The sequence below is a fragment of the Alligator mississippiensis genome, chromosome 10, assembly GCF_030867095.1.
Source record: "Alligator mississippiensis isolate rAllMis1 chromosome 10, rAllMis1, whole genome shotgun sequence".
Lineage (NCBI taxonomy): Eukaryota > Metazoa > Chordata > Crocodylia > Alligatoridae > Alligator > Alligator mississippiensis.
In genome coordinates, this window is record NC_081833.1 from 76313919 (window position 1) to 76330838 (window position 16920).

Consider the following 16920-nt stretch of genomic DNA (forward strand, 5'->3'; position numbering starts at 1 on the left):
GACTTGAATCTTTTTTGCTTATTTTTGTATTTTCCTTATACTTGAGCAAGATTTCCTCATTTTTACATCTTCCAAATTCCTTGTGTCACATCAGCTATGTCTGTCTTTTTCAGACACGGGACTGGACACCTCTCCTTTGTGCATCTATGAGTAACAAACAGCCACTTTTTTGGTCCCTGTTGACTTCCTCCCGTGCTTATCCTCAGGTGTATGCACATGTGCTCTTGCTGTCAAGTGGGAAATTGTTCTGGCAACCTGTATGAACAATCTCTACTCTCACAGTTGGGCCAGGCAATTTAAAATAGTTCAACCTCTTAATTAAAACTTAAAGTGATGTTCAGGGATTTGGGTGTAGACTGAGCAAGTCAGTTGCTGAAGTGACAGTAATAGCATAAGTTTTGGTTGTCTCGTTTGGCCTTGGCAGTGGCTAGTGCTCGTTCATTCAACAGCACTGCTTGCCAGTGAACGTTAGGCACATCCACTCCATGCTGTAAGGGGCATGCTGGCTCAGCTGTCAAGGCACTTTGCTACAGCTCCAAAGCATGAGCTTGAGTCCCCCTCCAATCATACCAGAAGCTGCCCCCAGGTAACCCAGCTGTAAATGGTACCTGGTGATTTGGGCTGGGGACTTGAAAGCAACCAGATGTACTGCGAATTGCATTGCTTCCATGTCAGCTGCTTGGTTACAGAAACTGGAATGCCTTAACCATGCTAGCCCTGAGGCCTGCCCGGCTTGGGGAGGACCTTTGATGCCAGCCTGTTTAGTTGAGGTTATACCCGTGCATTTTGGGACCAGGACCATAACTTTCCCAGGCTGCCTGGTGCTATTTCAAGAAGTAGATTCCTAATTTCTAAAGGTAAGAACTTCAGTACGGGTTGAAATTGGGGGAATTTAGCTGCTATAGTAGTGATACATAGCTGCCCATGCACAGAAAGGAAAAAAATGTTTGGTTGGCACCCGTTCAGCTAAATCTGTGCTGAAGATATTGTTCAGAGCATTGCAACCAATGGATAAAACTGTTTCTTGCAAAACATTAGGAACATGGTAATCCAAAGATAAGGCACTGTGCAGGCAATTAAGTCTAATGCCTTCTTGCATAATATAGTAAGGCTACAGTGACCTACATCTTAAAACCATTACTAACTTTTTTTTTATTAAAGTAATGCATCAGTATACTATACAGGCCTGTGAGCTGCATAGATACCGTGGTCAAGGGTACTTAGTGCTCCTGGAGCCAGCTCCTGAAAATGGTTCCTGATTTCTTTGGCATTGTTATCCTCTTCTCTGAGTGATTTTCTTTTGTAACTAGTCATTATCATATGCCTTCCATCACAGTTCGTCACCTCTGAGAGTGACGTGTTCTGTAAGTGAGTGCTGATTCTGTACCAAGGACACAGGTTGTGGTCATGTTGGTGTACAGGCAAAAGGGATCAGAACTGGGTAGAGGTGATATTTTTATTAGGTAAATAGACTGCTCTAACTTTTCTCAGTCTAATTTGCTCAAAATTAGCTTTTCCAACCAGGAGATCTTGTAACACTTCAGCTCTCGTGTGAAATATGAATTTTCATTTCCACCTAGGAGAAATTTTGCGATTTTTGCATTCTCCTATGCCTGAAGAAGAGTGAACGTGCCCAAAAGCTTGCAAATAAGGAATGTTTTTTTGCAGATAATCTAGTTGGTCTAATAAAAGCTGTCATCTCTACCCAGAGTTCTGATTTGGTACCAATACATTCTTATTCTAACCAAAAATGGAACAACTTCACACTTTTTCTGTCGTGGTATGCCTATCAGTTATTTTATTTTGCAGACATCTGCTACAGTTCAGTTGGTTTGCCCAGGAAGGGCAACGTTCAAGTGGCAAATTCGCTACTGATACAAACTTGGTCCGAGGGATGCCATAAACAGCTAGTAACATAAAACTAAATATAGCCGCCTGTCTTTCATGATCAGTATTACCAGAGCTTTCTAGCAGCCCCTGCTCTGCGGGTGTAATACAAAGTTGGTAGATTAGGGTTGCTGTTCCAAGGAACTTGGAGAGAAGCTGCCTCTACTGCAAAAGCGGTTTTGTTTTTTAAATCACTAATATTATCCCACTGTAGTTTTTAACTATTGTTGGCAAGGTCAAGTTTATATTATATTGCTGCCCAGGACTGTTACCTCCCTCTCTTGTTGTTAATAACAACAGTGTCTTGTATTCAGTGGGATGCTTACGCAGGAATAGCTAATGTACTTTACTCCACAAGAAGCGCACAATTTTTTGGCAGTGAAAAGAAAGCCTTTGACGACAAGTAAATATGTGCAGGGTTGGGGTAGAGGAAGCCATGAAATATATGCAAGTTGCACAGATGCTAGTATTCACATATACGAGTGCAAAGAGCATTTTGTGCCCCGAAACCCCTGAGTCTCTGTCCTAGTCTAACTACTCAGACTAAACTTTCCAAACCAGACAAAGAACTAGAATATCCTTGCTCAATTAGAGGAATGCTCAGGTCTATTCAAAAGACAGGGAGGGGAAAAACATTACACTAGCCAAGTCCTTGCGTAGTACTGGATGCATAATAACTGCTACCAAACATGGCAGCGGGTGCTGCTGAATACGGTGGTGGTGACTCCTGCACAAGAAGGGCCCTTCCGGCTGTGCTGCTGCAGGAACAGTCTTCCTGGTGGCACTCCTGGCTAATACCAAGTGCCCCACCGCCTGCACAGACTAATACCAAATGCCCCACGGTCCATAGAGACTAATACCAAGTGCCCCCAAGTACCCCACTGTCCCATTTCTGCAGAAGTAGGTTCTTTCACTCTCAAGGCTGACTACCCTGTTTTTTTGTCAGTGCAGAATTAGTGAAGGCGATGGGAGCTGCCTCCATGGAACTAGTGGGACCCGTAGCATCCAGGCCAAATTCCAACTTCGTTAGTGATGTTCCCTCATTACTACAGTTGGGCATGCTATTCTTCATGTCCCACAGCCAAACAATTTATGGTATACTGGCTGCTACGTTCCAGCCTGGAGCGGTTATATTGTGAATGCTGGAAGAAGCAATCTTTGCATATATGTATTATTCAAAGCCTATAGCTTATTTGTAAAGCACTTGGAGGGATGAGGGATACAAAAAGTGACCCATAGATTGCTAAATATTCCATTTGGTTCAGTTTTCCTTTCATGCCTTGCTGCTACTTTCATATGGCATCAGAAAACAACTTCCAAATCCATGAGCCCCTGTCTGGTGTTATTGCTCAAAGTGCAGATTCAGTCTACCCCATCGGGGCATTTGTAAAGATTGCTGCTTTCGATGAAGTGCTGCGCTGTTCATTGGATGCTGCAGTCATGCAGGGGGCTGTCGAAGACATGCATCTTGTGAAATGTAGTTTTGAAGCGTCTGTATCCAGGTCTCAGTCTGTGCAGCTTGACCCATGCTTCTCTGTCAAGGTCGTGCCCAATGGAGGACCCGTTTGGTGCTGGCATAAAACGCTGTAGGAATAAGATAATGCGTACATGTAGCTCCGAGGCTACAGCCTTGCAGCCTCTGTGGCCCCGCTACTTTCATCAGAGGCAATGCCTTGCTGATAATGGCTTCAGCGTTCACAGAAAAATGCTGTACTTTATTTCTCCCAGTAAGTGTGGTAGGGAGTGGAAATGAGTGTTCACCGTCTTCCCCTGGCCGAGCCTTCCTCAGCAGGAGATTCGGAAGAGGGTGGTGGTACAGGACTACGGCCCGTGAGGTTAGCAATTCCTGGCCTGTCTCTAGCAACGAACGACCAGAAGCCCTGTGTCTCTGCCTATGGCTGTGGGGCAGCGCTTACCTGCCCCTGCTACGAGCTGCACTAAACAGAGCAGCAATGCATACCTCGAGAAGAGGCAGTGCTGAAGACAGCCTCTCTCCCCGCGCAGCTCTGCTGCTGAAGCTACTGGGCTTTTCTCCAGCTGACAGATGGCGATACTGAGGTATTCCTGGCACTGACGGTGTTTTGTAGGGAGTTAATTTTTAGCGAGGACAAGAGGCAGGAGGTCCAAAGTGTTTAACTTGGAGCAGCTATGCCTCTGACTTGCCAGTCAGGTTCATGCAGCTGAATACAAAGGAAATGTATTTAATCCTCCACCGGTGCTGGTGCTAGCTGTCATTCACGTGGTGCTGGAGAGCAGAGCTTCGCAGGGGTTGTCCGGCTGTGACCCATTAGGACGCTCTAGTGGACTGACTTATGGAGAGCAAGACTGCGGCACAGACTTGCAGATTCTTCCAGGGAACAGACTGCCTGGCATCTAGTCTGTGACAAACCCAAAGGAATTGCCTGCCGGGATCGTGCTGTCATGAATTGACAGCTCTGGCTGAATCGTGAACTCCGGCACGCTGGAGCCGAACTGCTGGCAAGTGGAGTGGAAGCGTGGAGCGTCTCACAGCTCCCTGTGGCAGAGACCGGCCGACTCGCTGGAAGCGATGCGCTCAATCCTAGGCGATGAAAGGGGCCTTTGTACAGCTCCGCAGCCCGTTTATTCCTGGAGCATGGTTAACTTCATCTCCAGCAGGACCCACACACCTGTCCTGCCTGTTGTAGGTAAGTCACCAGGACAGCTAATCTCTAGACGTGCTTGATCGGAGAGCTGGTAAGAGTCAGCACGGTCATCCAGTTGGTGAAGAATCATTAAATGCCAATTTTGAGATATTAGCATGTAATAAATACCTAAGTGGCTGCACGGTTGTAATAACACAAAGGAGCCTAATGCCCTTGTGCTGGCTTTATTCCACCCATAATGAGTTATGTGAGATTACTGGGATGGGGTTGGGAGGCAGATATTTGAGCTGCATTTCTTTGCAGATATCTTACTGGTGTCTGAAAATCAGCAAGCCAGATATTCATTATTTCCAGGGCTGCAAAAAACTCTTAGTGTGTTCTCATCTGAACATCTTGGTCTTCACGTTGGCAAATATTTCAATAGTTGGAGCCAATGTATAAAGAGTTTTAGGAAATGGCTGCAAAAAGAATTAAATATTTTTCCATTGAAATAATTAAAAATGCCTTCCTTATTAAAAACAGTCTGCTGTGTCTTGTACAGAGAAGGCATCAGGACTGCACTAGCTGTGGATTGTCTTTGATTAATAAGGGCAGCCTGAAATACCGTTCTAAGGTTTGTTACAAGTGATCATCTTCTCTTGACATCTTTTATAGCCTCAGGAGATGCCTTTTCTTATTTCACAGACAGTGAAATATGTCTTATGGGGCACAGCAAAAAGTTATTTGCTTCATGAGGTGGGGGAAAAAAATCACAGCTATAATCTTTATTTAGGATATTTTGACATAGGCATCAGATTGTCTTAAAAAGACTGAAACTAGCCCCGAAAGCTTTCTGTATAGGTTCCACTCCACCATGTCAAATGGAAATAACCCCCTTGCTTCAGAGTCCGGAGGGGTTTCTTATTAGAATCGTTTGTTAACAAAACCAAGCACATCATGCCCCATAACGTGTGTGCGTGCGTGTGCATGTGCGTCTCAACTGAGTTAAAATGAAGACAAAAATGCTATGTCCTATTAAAGGGCAAAAAGTTGATCTTGTAAACTCCGGAGGGAGAACATACTGCAGCTATATTTACAAAATGGTGTTGCCTAGACTTACCTAAAAGTGGCCTCTAAGAATAATGGGAGCTTCATGAATAGACATGGTTTAATTAAGATGCCTAACTTCAGGCACCTGCTTTCAAAATGAAAGTCTAGATAAATGTGATATTTTTACAACAAGAGAGTTTGATGATATCTTGATAAATCAATGAGATTAAAGGAGGCACTAACAATGACTAATGCTGGATATAGCAAGTAGTCTTATAAGAATGACTAATGCCGGATATAGCAAATAGTCTTTGGGGGGTTGGACCCAATGATCTGCAAGGTCCCTTCCAGCCCCTACCAATCTATGAATAACCCTTCTATACTCTTGTGTTAATATTTATTTATTCCATAAGTTAAATAATAGCAAAAAAGAGATACCTATGCAAATACTCCAAGTGCCCAAAAAATTTGACAACAGCAAAATATACTGAACAGTATTTTGAAAAGAAAAACAAATAGGAACAAAATTAACTCAAGTAATCAGTGACTTGATTACAGAGGTAATTTTTCCAACGTTCCTCCACATGTCTGGCTTTACCAAAGCAATGTCCCTGCACACTCTCTGATGCATATGTTGTATTTTTAATTTATGTTGAGACTTAAGCCATTCACTAATGAGAGGAACTTCTCTGACATGAGAGAAGAGGCGTGTTGGGATCTAGCAAGAGACTTCTCTGTTACTGAAGGAGAGAGGCCAAGTGAGCACAGATGAGCAACGTGCAGCCTTGTAACGAACAGCTGTTAAGGCCACGAGGCCAATATAAGGAATAGTGCTGAGTTCTGGAGAGAGCATTTGTCTCCTTAGAGAGCGTGTCCTCTTCAAGGCCAACTCTACACTGTCCGTCTTGGTGGATGTGCGCACAATGCTACTCAACCTGGGTTACTTTCTGGAAAACATAGTTCGCTGTTCACTCTGCCACAAACCTGAGCACATTTCAGTTACTCTCCTTTCCTTGGCTTTCTCCGTGCCCAGAGCAATCTCTCTGGCCTCTTTGCAGCCCAAAGGCCCCATAATATGCATTGCTGAGTTGTATCAAAGGTAGCTCATTGCAAAATTAATTTTTTATTCTCAGCCCTTTTGGTGTCAGTCAGTCTGGCCTCCACAGCTGTAAGGAACGCTGCGGATTGAAGCTGTGTGTCTCGTGCCTCTCTGCCTGGAGGCAGTTGTGCATCCCATACCCCCGCTCTGCCAGAAGGAAGCGTCCGTGGGATAAGGCCTTAGGTTAGTGTCCAGTGGGTGATAGGGCCGTCATGCCTTAAGCCGGCGGTTCCCAACCTTTTTAGATGGTGGACCGGCAGACTGCAGTCCGGAAGTGACCGGCATTCTGCGGACCAGCAGCCAACCCATCTTATACTCAGTATAAAAGAGGGTTGGCTGCTGGTCCGCAGCATACTGGTCACTTCTGGACGTCTTGTAACAAAACGCAACCCTAGAATTTTAAATACTGCAGCTTAAAAAAAATGTCATTAAGGAATAGCATTGCATTTATATTACTACTGCTACCTCAGCTGCTTTTACCTGAGGATCCCAGCACTTTAGAAACATTACATTTTATAACACCCTTATGAACCAAGTAAGAATTGCATTCATTTAACAGATGGGAAAAATGAAGCAGAAGGTTGTGAAGTAATTTTTCCCATAGTCACACTCTCGCATAGTGACACAGCTGAGGAAAGAATGAGGAGGCTGACTCCTAGTCTTGCTTTAACCAATATACAGTATCAGGTGGTAGCTGAACTTCAAGTCTCCAGAAAAGCAGGTGCACAATATGGCAATTAGTCTGTATTTGCAACCGGTTGCACACATCATAGCCTGCCATTTGCGTATACAGTTGATGAGACTGCACGTGCATTTACATGAATTACATGTGTAAATTAAGCGTGCAGATAAAAAAGACTTGTGCATACAATACTGTATGCATGTTTCTAAAGAAAGAAATGTGAAACGTGTTTAATTTCTATGTTGCTCAGAGGTGGTCAAATAAATACAGCCCACTAGACTCTCTCACTTGCATTAGTGGTCTGTGTAGATGACTAGTTTAACCATTAAGATCATCCACTGATTCCAATGGATGCAAGCTGCCAATGTGGCCTGCTGTAGATGGTCTGAAACAGTTCTGAGTCTCCTTACTTGCCATAGAGGGACCGACTTGTATCAGTGTAAGTTCTTGTGTTCTTTCTCTCCACCATCAAATCCCTGCAAACCAGACAAGGGTTCAGAAAAGCAGTAAATTCACAGTTGCAATAATGCTAACGGGTCCAACGCCGAACAACTAGCACTGACTTAACATTAGTCAATTAACATTGAGTTGCAGCCCATCTGTTGCCCTCAGCCCTCTGATGACAATACCAGTGAGAAGTACACTTTAAATTCTGGATTGTATGTAATCCTTATGCTTTGCCACAGCCTGGTGGCTCAGTCACGAGGATGCAGTTAACTTGGGTGTCACGTGTTCGGTGTCGTCTCATCTCTAGGGATGCTGCTAGGACAAAGTACTATAAAACAAGTTTCCTGCCAACTTCAGCTTTGGCAGGAAATAGTGACCTGGGAACACGGGAACTGCTGACAAAGCCTAATTATTTTCTTACAGTCTTTCTAACACCAGTTTGAAAAGAAAACACTTACATAGTTTCAGAAATTGCAAATGGAGTTAACATATTAGGCATGCACCTGCTAATTTCCCCACATGATCTTGGTTTAGTGTCCTTCCCACTCACACCTGCTGTTATCCAACTGTTAGTATAGGGAGTGCTTCATTATAAAGAGAGAAAGTGTCTTAATTACACTGAATACATGATTTTGTCATTTGAAATTTCCACTTTCAGTGCCTGGCCTGTTAGTCATTTTTGTCTATTAATTACATGTATTTCATGTATTAAAAATGCAAATTCAAGGCATGTGCAGAAAATATCATCACAGCTCATAGACATGGAAGAGACTGCCTTGGTCACACCCCACCGATGTGGATTGTTCCTTGACCTCAGGTGCTTGATCCAAGCAAGGGGGGTTCATTAGCTGGAGATAATTCCACAGATCAATCTCATTGCTAGTAAATTTTGCCCAGTAGTGTGTCTCATTTCTCTTTTTGCTGAGCTTCTTTCCACTGTGCTGAGTTACACCCTGCAAGCTCATCCTAAATAACTGCTTTCCCACCTTGCTGTATTATCTTCACTTGACATACTTTTTCCAACTATTTTCTGAAGAGTCCATCGTAGTAGGACTCTACGTAGTAGCACAGCCCTTTGAGTTGTTACCGGCTCTTCCACACTGTGTGCTCTCTGCCTTACAGAGCTGTCTGCAGAATGACAGCATTCGAGACCCTGTCGCTTACCGTATCCCCTATACTTATTAGAAATCAGCAGCCAAGTTATTCGTATTTAATTTTTTAAATCTTCTTAAAAAAACGTTTCCAGACCCAAGATTTATTTTTTTTTGGTCCTTTTCTCTGAAGTCTGTGCAGACTGTCTGTCTATAGCAGTGGTTCTTAATGTTTTTAGACTTGAGGAACCACTTGGAAAATGCCAGCTCTTACTTTTCACTTGACTTTTGACTACAGAAAATAGAGCAATTCTTCTGTTGCAAAGAACTTGGAAAGACTGCAACAAGTCAGAATGGTTTTGACACTAGATTCCTGTTTGACGTCTCTGGGTTTATCTTGGGAATCACGCGTACACACCTAGCCATTCGAACATTGTGGCACTCCGCGGCACCCTGGAAATGATCTGAAGGCACCTTGGTTGAGAATTACTGGTCTGTTTTCTGGCATCAGATGATCCAGAAGTGAGTGCAGTATTCCAGGATTTGTGTCCCTGAGCCAGTCATCCCTCTCTTCCATCGTGTGATAGCTCCACATGCAAGAAAACACAGTGTATTTGCCACAATAACCCACAACAAGTTTCACTTGATTTGCTATCCACTGTCACTTTTGGCTTTCTCTTCACTTTCCTGCTTTTGAAAGCCCTCCTTCCTATTGGACCTGTGTTTCATGTTATTTTTCCCTAACTGTATTAGGCTGTATTTTTAGAGATTGAGTCTCAATGCTATATCTTGTGTGTTTTGAAATCCTTTTCACATCTCTCAAAATTAATTCTTCATCTTCATGAGAATTTTCAACAATTTCCAGTTGACAATTATTTAGTAATTTGTCAAGTTCATTAATGAGGTTAAAGAAAACCAGGACTAAGAGCTTGTCTGCACCAGTGGTTTACACTGATGGAAACCCAGTTGCGTCCATCTAAAGAGATGTGTGTCCACTTGCTGGAACTCCTCCCCTCTCTGTAACTGGCAAATCCCTTGGGTGTTCGCTCCTGTTAGACTCAGGAGTACTTTCACATCAGACTAAATTATATCACAGCAACAACCACGTGGCCATTTCTGTTCTCCAAGTATTTTGGCTGTCCCCTTCCTATGCTACTTTGTAACCTGTCCGACAGACCGGTCTTGGACACACGGGATGGACAAGTCAATGCCAAGAAGCCTGAGACCGATGACTCTTTCTACCTGGAGGTACCTGACAGCCAGGATCTAATAGTTCTGCAGGATCCCAACCAACACCCCGCACAGGTAAACCTGGACATCTCTGTCCCTATCCCTGTTACAAGTCAGCCTTCCACTCCCGGCAGTGCTCAGACTGCCAGAAGTCCCTGCAGACATGACTGGTAAGCATCATGGACGCACACCTTGCTGGGGTTATTTGACCCCAGCAGTCTTTCCTGCCCAGAGCAAGGGGGCTGGACCCCATGATCTCACAAGGTCCCTTCCAGCCCTAAACTTCTGTGAACCTGTGTGAGTCACTGTGTTGCCTTTACTGCAAGGCGTTGGTACTGCAGGCTGAGATGTACACCAGCCTCGTTGTTATTCCCAATGGATGTGGCTCTCCTCCAAAGTTAGTGTCCCCATGAGTGCTCAGTGTGCCAGTGTCTATTGTTGGGGGAAATATGTACTCAGCCTGCCATGCACAGCTCTGCACCCCCGTTCCTTCCAGACCCATCTTCCATCCTCCCAATCCATGCTCCCAACATCTGTTGAGTCTGGCTTCTCAGCCTCCTCCCAGCCCTTTGCTCCCTCACAACACACACCCCTCACATCACATGCTCAATTACTGATCAAGCCAGATTTAGGGGAAAGAAAAAAGCCAAACTCACTACTTCATCCCAGAAATGTAATTCTTGAGCACCAAGCGTTCTGTACTTCCGTTGAAAAGCACAGGCTGTGTTTTGATTAAATAAGAACTAATTCAGAAAATCAATACAGATTTACCAGTGTTTCCTTTCCAATAAAAATCATACTAAGGCATTTTTTAAATCAACATAGGTCTTAGAAAGTCTTTTTCCACTAAAAGCTTTATCAATGCTTTTCCCCAATCTACTAAAAACACATTGCACCAACATGGAAACTATGAGTAGCGAGCACACTGCACAGCTTGTGCAAGGCACAAACACTGTTAATTCCCAAGAGGCCTGAAACTCATTGCAAAACAGCACTAATGGCGTAGGAAAGGCTGTGCCTATCTGCAGGGGATAGCAAGTGGCATTTCAGACACGTTTTAGCAGAGCACTCCTGCTGTGTGGTTGGGCTGCCGACTCTTGGCTTCCCAAACAGGTGGCTATTAGAGCTGTGCAAAATTTCGCCAGCTGTTTCGTTTCGACACTTTCGACTCATTTTGAGCTCAAAACAGCAAAATCGAAACAAAACAAAGGGCTTCAAAACAGCCTCAAAACAAAACAAGGCGTCAAGTTTCAAAGCAGCCAGGTGGTGCGAGACAGGGGAGAGCCAGGGCTGCACCCCCAGCGGCTCCAGGCTCAGCCAGGTAGGGAGCGCAGCCCTGGCTCTTCCCGCCTCCCGCGGCTGGGCTATGGGAAGCCGATCACAACGCAGGGGAAGGGAACTCAGCCCTGAACTCAGCCCAGCCGGGCCGCGCTAGTTTCCCTAGACCAATTTAGCGCTCAGCTCATCCCCAGTTCCCTTCCCCGATCAATCCCAGTGCTGGGGAGGCGAACTGAGCAATGGGGCTCAGCTCCTTTCCCTGACTCCCCGGTCCCAGGTGACATCCCTCCCTCATCTGGCAGGCAGATGGGGACCTGCAACCCCGGGGGACTGGTACAGCTGCCGCAGCCCTCCTGGGGTTGGGCTCCGATCTGCCTGCTGGATGAGAGAGGCTGTTTCAAGCCTCCCTATTATGGCCTATGGGTGAAATGTCAAAACAGCCTTGAAACAGCATTGCTGTTTTGACGAAACAAAACAGAACAGCAGTTTCAAATCAAAAGGAAACGCTGTTCTGTCAAAACCTTGAAACGCAAGTCGAAACGGAACAGTGCCGTTTCGCACAGCCCTAGTGGCTACGCCCCTCCAACCATGCAGAACGTGCCTTTCTGCTGAATGATAGCAATGCGGATCTTGCTGTGTCCCCCTTGGTCTTCAGACATTTCTTTGCTGGTTTGTCAAACGGATCAGGGACGACTTCAGTGCTGGGACTGCCTCCAGAAGTGCAAACACAATCACCTTCCTTGGCACAGCAGTATTATGCCCACATGCAATGGCCTGATGATGCTGAAACTTGCCCCCGCAGCCCGTGATCCTGTGCAGCCTCCCTAATGTGACATGAAACTCCACACGGCAGCGATCCAGCAAGCCCTGCGCATCAGTCAGCCAGCTCCCTGCTGCCAGCAATCTCTGTGAGGACATCCCATGCATCACGGTTTCAAAGATCACAGGAAGAAAGGTGGGAAAACATGTCCGGTGTCCAGTCTCCCCAAACCAGAAAGACCGTCTCAATGGCATCCCAAAATTGTGGAGCAAACCACATTTTCTCTCTGCTGCCACACACAATAACTCTTGTTTTTCTGACGTTTGGCACCTCTGATGCCCAGACTCTGAACTATTGCCTAACAACTGGCAAACTTGAGAGTTAAAGAAAAATTGAGAACTAAAGACTGAATAAACCAGGTGGGAGGCTCTGGGAAAGACAGGAGGCATTTCTGAGGTAAGAGAAAGAGGTGCCAAGGAAGAGGGCACCAAGGAGCTGGCAGAGAAGCATCGCCCGCCCGTTGGTTTGATTCCAGAGCTGGTGGAAAAGGGGCTTGTGTGGATGGAGCAGAATCTGGCTGTCACTGAACAGACTATATAGATGGACGCGTTGAGGCAGCTGGTGGAGATAACAAACAGGTGAGCATACCGCTGAAGGTGCTGCATGCCTTCTACCTCCCCTCCCACCACCCCTCTTTACCCTGCAGTATCCTGCTGCAAGCACTGAAGCCAGAGGTGCCTGGAAAACTTGTCCTGTTGGAAGCAGTAGTTTGACCCTTTCAGTCTGACAGGGAAAACAGGTCCATGCACAAACTGAGATCCTCCAGCCCAAGCAAGGGTGGTTGCCAGCGTACACTGCTCTGGCCCCGCAGGTTGCAAGAAGAAAGGGTAGTCTCCACAGCTGTGTACCTTTGCGCTCCAAGCTTTGAACTTAGATCTTCGTTACCTCTTAATTTAAAGCCCTGCTGTTTGCATAGTTCTCACTGTTTGCACTTTTGGGACAATAAAGATTTATTTTTGCCCATCAGCAAAAGCACTGCTGCTTGTAAAATTCATTGACCTCTAAAAAGATTCTACAGAACATGTAACAAAACCTGCATCAGACAACAGAGCCATATATGCCTGAAGGCCTAGGCGCTCGATTTAGACATGCTCATAAAGCTAAAAGTCATACGCTGTTTAAAATTCATGGAAGCACAAAAAGAAAACACAAGAACCCCGCAAATCCATAATGCACAGCAAGCCTTCCCCCTCCTGTAACTTCAGTGACATTCGCACCCTTCTATTAAACATTCATAGACCCATGAATGAGGCACATGCAAAACCAACATCGCATGGCAAAAAGCTGCCCAACAGGGCTTAATTTGTTGTATAGTGTAAACATTTTATCTTTTGCTCTTGGCAAATCCACAAGGCAAGGACAACATTATTTAGGAGAAAGCATCCTGTGGGTTGTTCAAAGCATCCTGAAAATCTATGAACCCAATTGCCAACTTTCTGTGAGGCCCTCCCCTTTACTTTTGCATCTATTGTGCAGACAGCATACAGTTCTTATGAGAGAGGTATGCTCAGCTGCCTCAAGCCTTCCTGTTACAACCTGCCATCTATTCTCCAGGCTCTTCAATGCACCACTCCACTGCCATTGCGTTCGTGCTTAGGCAGGAGTTAACAGTTCTTTTCTAGGAGCTCAATGACCAGTAAAAGGTTTGTCAACCACGGCAGTTGTAGGTAAGAGAATAAGATCCAGGACACTGACACCAGTAATGTCCATGTTAATTGTGCTAGCAAACTGCCCTTTTTCATTCGGAAGAACAGGCAGGAGGTCCAGGAAATTCTGGTATCAAAGTAAACTTTTCCAGACCAACCTGCAAAGATGCTGGTAAACCCACGATGGTGGCCAACCTGGCACTGCAGCACAACGGAGAGCTCTTTCCTGCTGTCATCGCCAAGGCCTGCTACAAGAGGCAAATAATAATGTTTCATCAACTGCACCAGTGCACACATTTATTTCCACCTTGCTTCTGCAAAATAACCCAGAATACTGAGCGCGGGGAAAGGCCATGTGGGCAAAGCCAAAAATGTCCTCAGGGGTAACAAGCTTGACAACATGCAGTGACAGTAGTGTTTAAACGTGAATGCACACGTATCAACAGCCATCTTAACAGCTGATATGCTAAACCAAACTGGTCAGCCACTGGGGATGGCAATGGTCACGCTTCTGCATGGATAGGGGAACTCTCGTATTGGTGTGTTGCTTCCCTGCACCAGGAAAGCCAGTTTGTCATGCTGATGCTGTGTGCTCACTGCTGTCACATATTCCTCTCCACCCACCTGACACTTTTTCCTTGAGCCCAGAGACAGCACAAAGTTGGTCTAAGTAAAGTACCTTTTGCAGCAGCTTTTCAATCACATCCTCCTCCTTCTCGTGCGTGTCCTCTGTGGTCAGGCAGCTGGTTTGCAAAGCTGCAGCTTTCTGGCAGCCTGTCAAACATCCATATAAGCAACTGATGCCCCACTGCCAGCATTGCAGCATGGAGAGCACTTGTCAATAATAAGCTTCTGTACTTTGAACATGGTGCCACCTAAAAAGAGGAGGCTGTGGGATGGCAAAGGAGGAATCTTGGGATTTTAAAGTGACTCCCCAGATAAGGAACACATTTATTTCCACCTTGCTTCTGCAAAATAACCCAGAATACTGAGCGCGGGAAAGATCCCCCTGCATGGAAGGCATCCTTGAAATAAAAGCTAACTGTTGAGCTGGATGCACCCATTGATGCCAGTTGGTGAGAAGCAGTTATATCAAGCTTTTGGGTATCGTAGTACCCTGAGACCTGACAGAGGTACCGTGATACACAAAACCTTGTATAAACCTATCCCAACCACATCGTTGGTTCAGTAAAAGATATCACCCACAAAAACTTTTGCCTCTCGTAGTGAGATGCAATTACTTTTATTGTCATTTGTTCACAGGCTATTTCCAGATGCGTTTCACTGTGTGGGATGATGCTTACATTCAAACTGTTTCTAAGTATTTTGAGACATACTCTGGTTAGGGCTTCCCTAAAATGGATGTAGACTATTGTTTCTATGGTCTCCTTTAATTAAATTTGTTAGTATCATTAAAGAAAGTAATCATATTTGCCCAGCATAATTTTGATTTATAAATCTGCGCTGCTTATTCTTCCTGGTTTCTTTATTGCAGAAGAGGTCACAGATTATTATTACATGCATTTTTTTAACGTGGCAATTACTACAATAATAATTACAAATAAAATGTTCCATTTCCCGTCAATTCCCTGAATTGAGAGTAAATGGATTATAGTACTGGGATTTCTACTATGTCCCTATTTGAGGATGACTGTTACATTTGTCTCCCCCCAAACAAACAAACAAACAAAACCTGTCCATGATTTGATAAAAATAATTGCAAGTAGATCAGCAAATTCAATATTAATCTGCTTAAATCCTTGAGATTCATATAATCTGGGCCTGCTTGTTTGTACCGTATTACGTATGTTCCATTTTCCTGTCTGGCCTGTTTCTTTAGTTGTTTGCAGTATGAAATCATAATTATTTTAGTGGCCTATTACTTATTTCACTTGTGGTTTGTTTAAAGCCAAAAATTTTAACAGCAGTTAGGAGCTCAGACAGAGTAGCTTCAGACCTGGTTGTTTATTTGCCTCCTTACACTTAACTTTTCCTGACATTGTCTTACTCCCTTACCTGGCATTAATAAATTCAACTAATTTTTGCTTTGTTGCCCTTAACATTCTTCTGTAGTTTAATTGGTTTTATAGAACATAATCTTCTTTGGTGTCTTGTCCTTTTACCCCTTCCACCACAGGTCCTTATCTCTTTGGATCGGTATCTTGTCATTCCACATTGACTACTATGCTTCTTGCAGTTCCTCCCCAGTGGAGGGGTACTGGGATTCCCCAGCTGTCCTTTAAACACAGGTTTTTTAATACTTCATGTTACATATTCACTGGAAGTTGTAATGCCTGAACATTTGCATTCTTAAAATAGGTGTCTTCTGTAAGCCCTGCCTTTAGTATGTTTAATTTAAATGAATCACGATCATCACGTCCACACTTACTATTCATCTTCAGTTGTTTCCTATTCCTCTTAGTAAAGAAAATATGTCAAAGCAAGGGCTCCCTTAATCCTATGTTCTTTGCACCGTGACGTTTTCCACTTCCATGAAGTTTAACTGAACTTTTTGTTCAGCAGATGTTTTTCATGGACATCTAAATGCCTATCTTGTGGTCTCCAGCCCCTTGATGACCCAGGAATGTTTCATTCCTCCTTATCTTGGGGCTCTTTCAGAGATGTCAGCAGCAGCTCCCCTCCTCCTCAAATTCTTGCACCCTTTCAAAAACTATTTGTGCTCTTAAGACTGGATGTTTTTCTAAAGAACATGCTCTAGTTCAAACAAGAATTAATTCAGGGAAGTTCTATGGCCTGTGTTATCCAGGAGGTCAGATGAGATAATCACAGTGGTCCCTTCTTGCCTTATAAACTGCTTGTTAAGCTCAAGCTTGTGAAACCTTACACAAGTCATTTCAACTCTGTGCCCCAGTTTTACCCTTTGTATTATTTACGTAATGTTTTGTCTGTCTTTGTAGATCACTTGGAAATCCTCAGCTGAAAAAAAATCACATAACTGCAAAGTATGTTGTTTTCTTTGCCAAGCACATCAGACGCTGGTACTTTTTAATCACGTTTACTCTTTTTGCCTTTTCTGGATTGATTGATAGATGGTATCGGCATGATGGTTCCAAGAATCAGCTCACC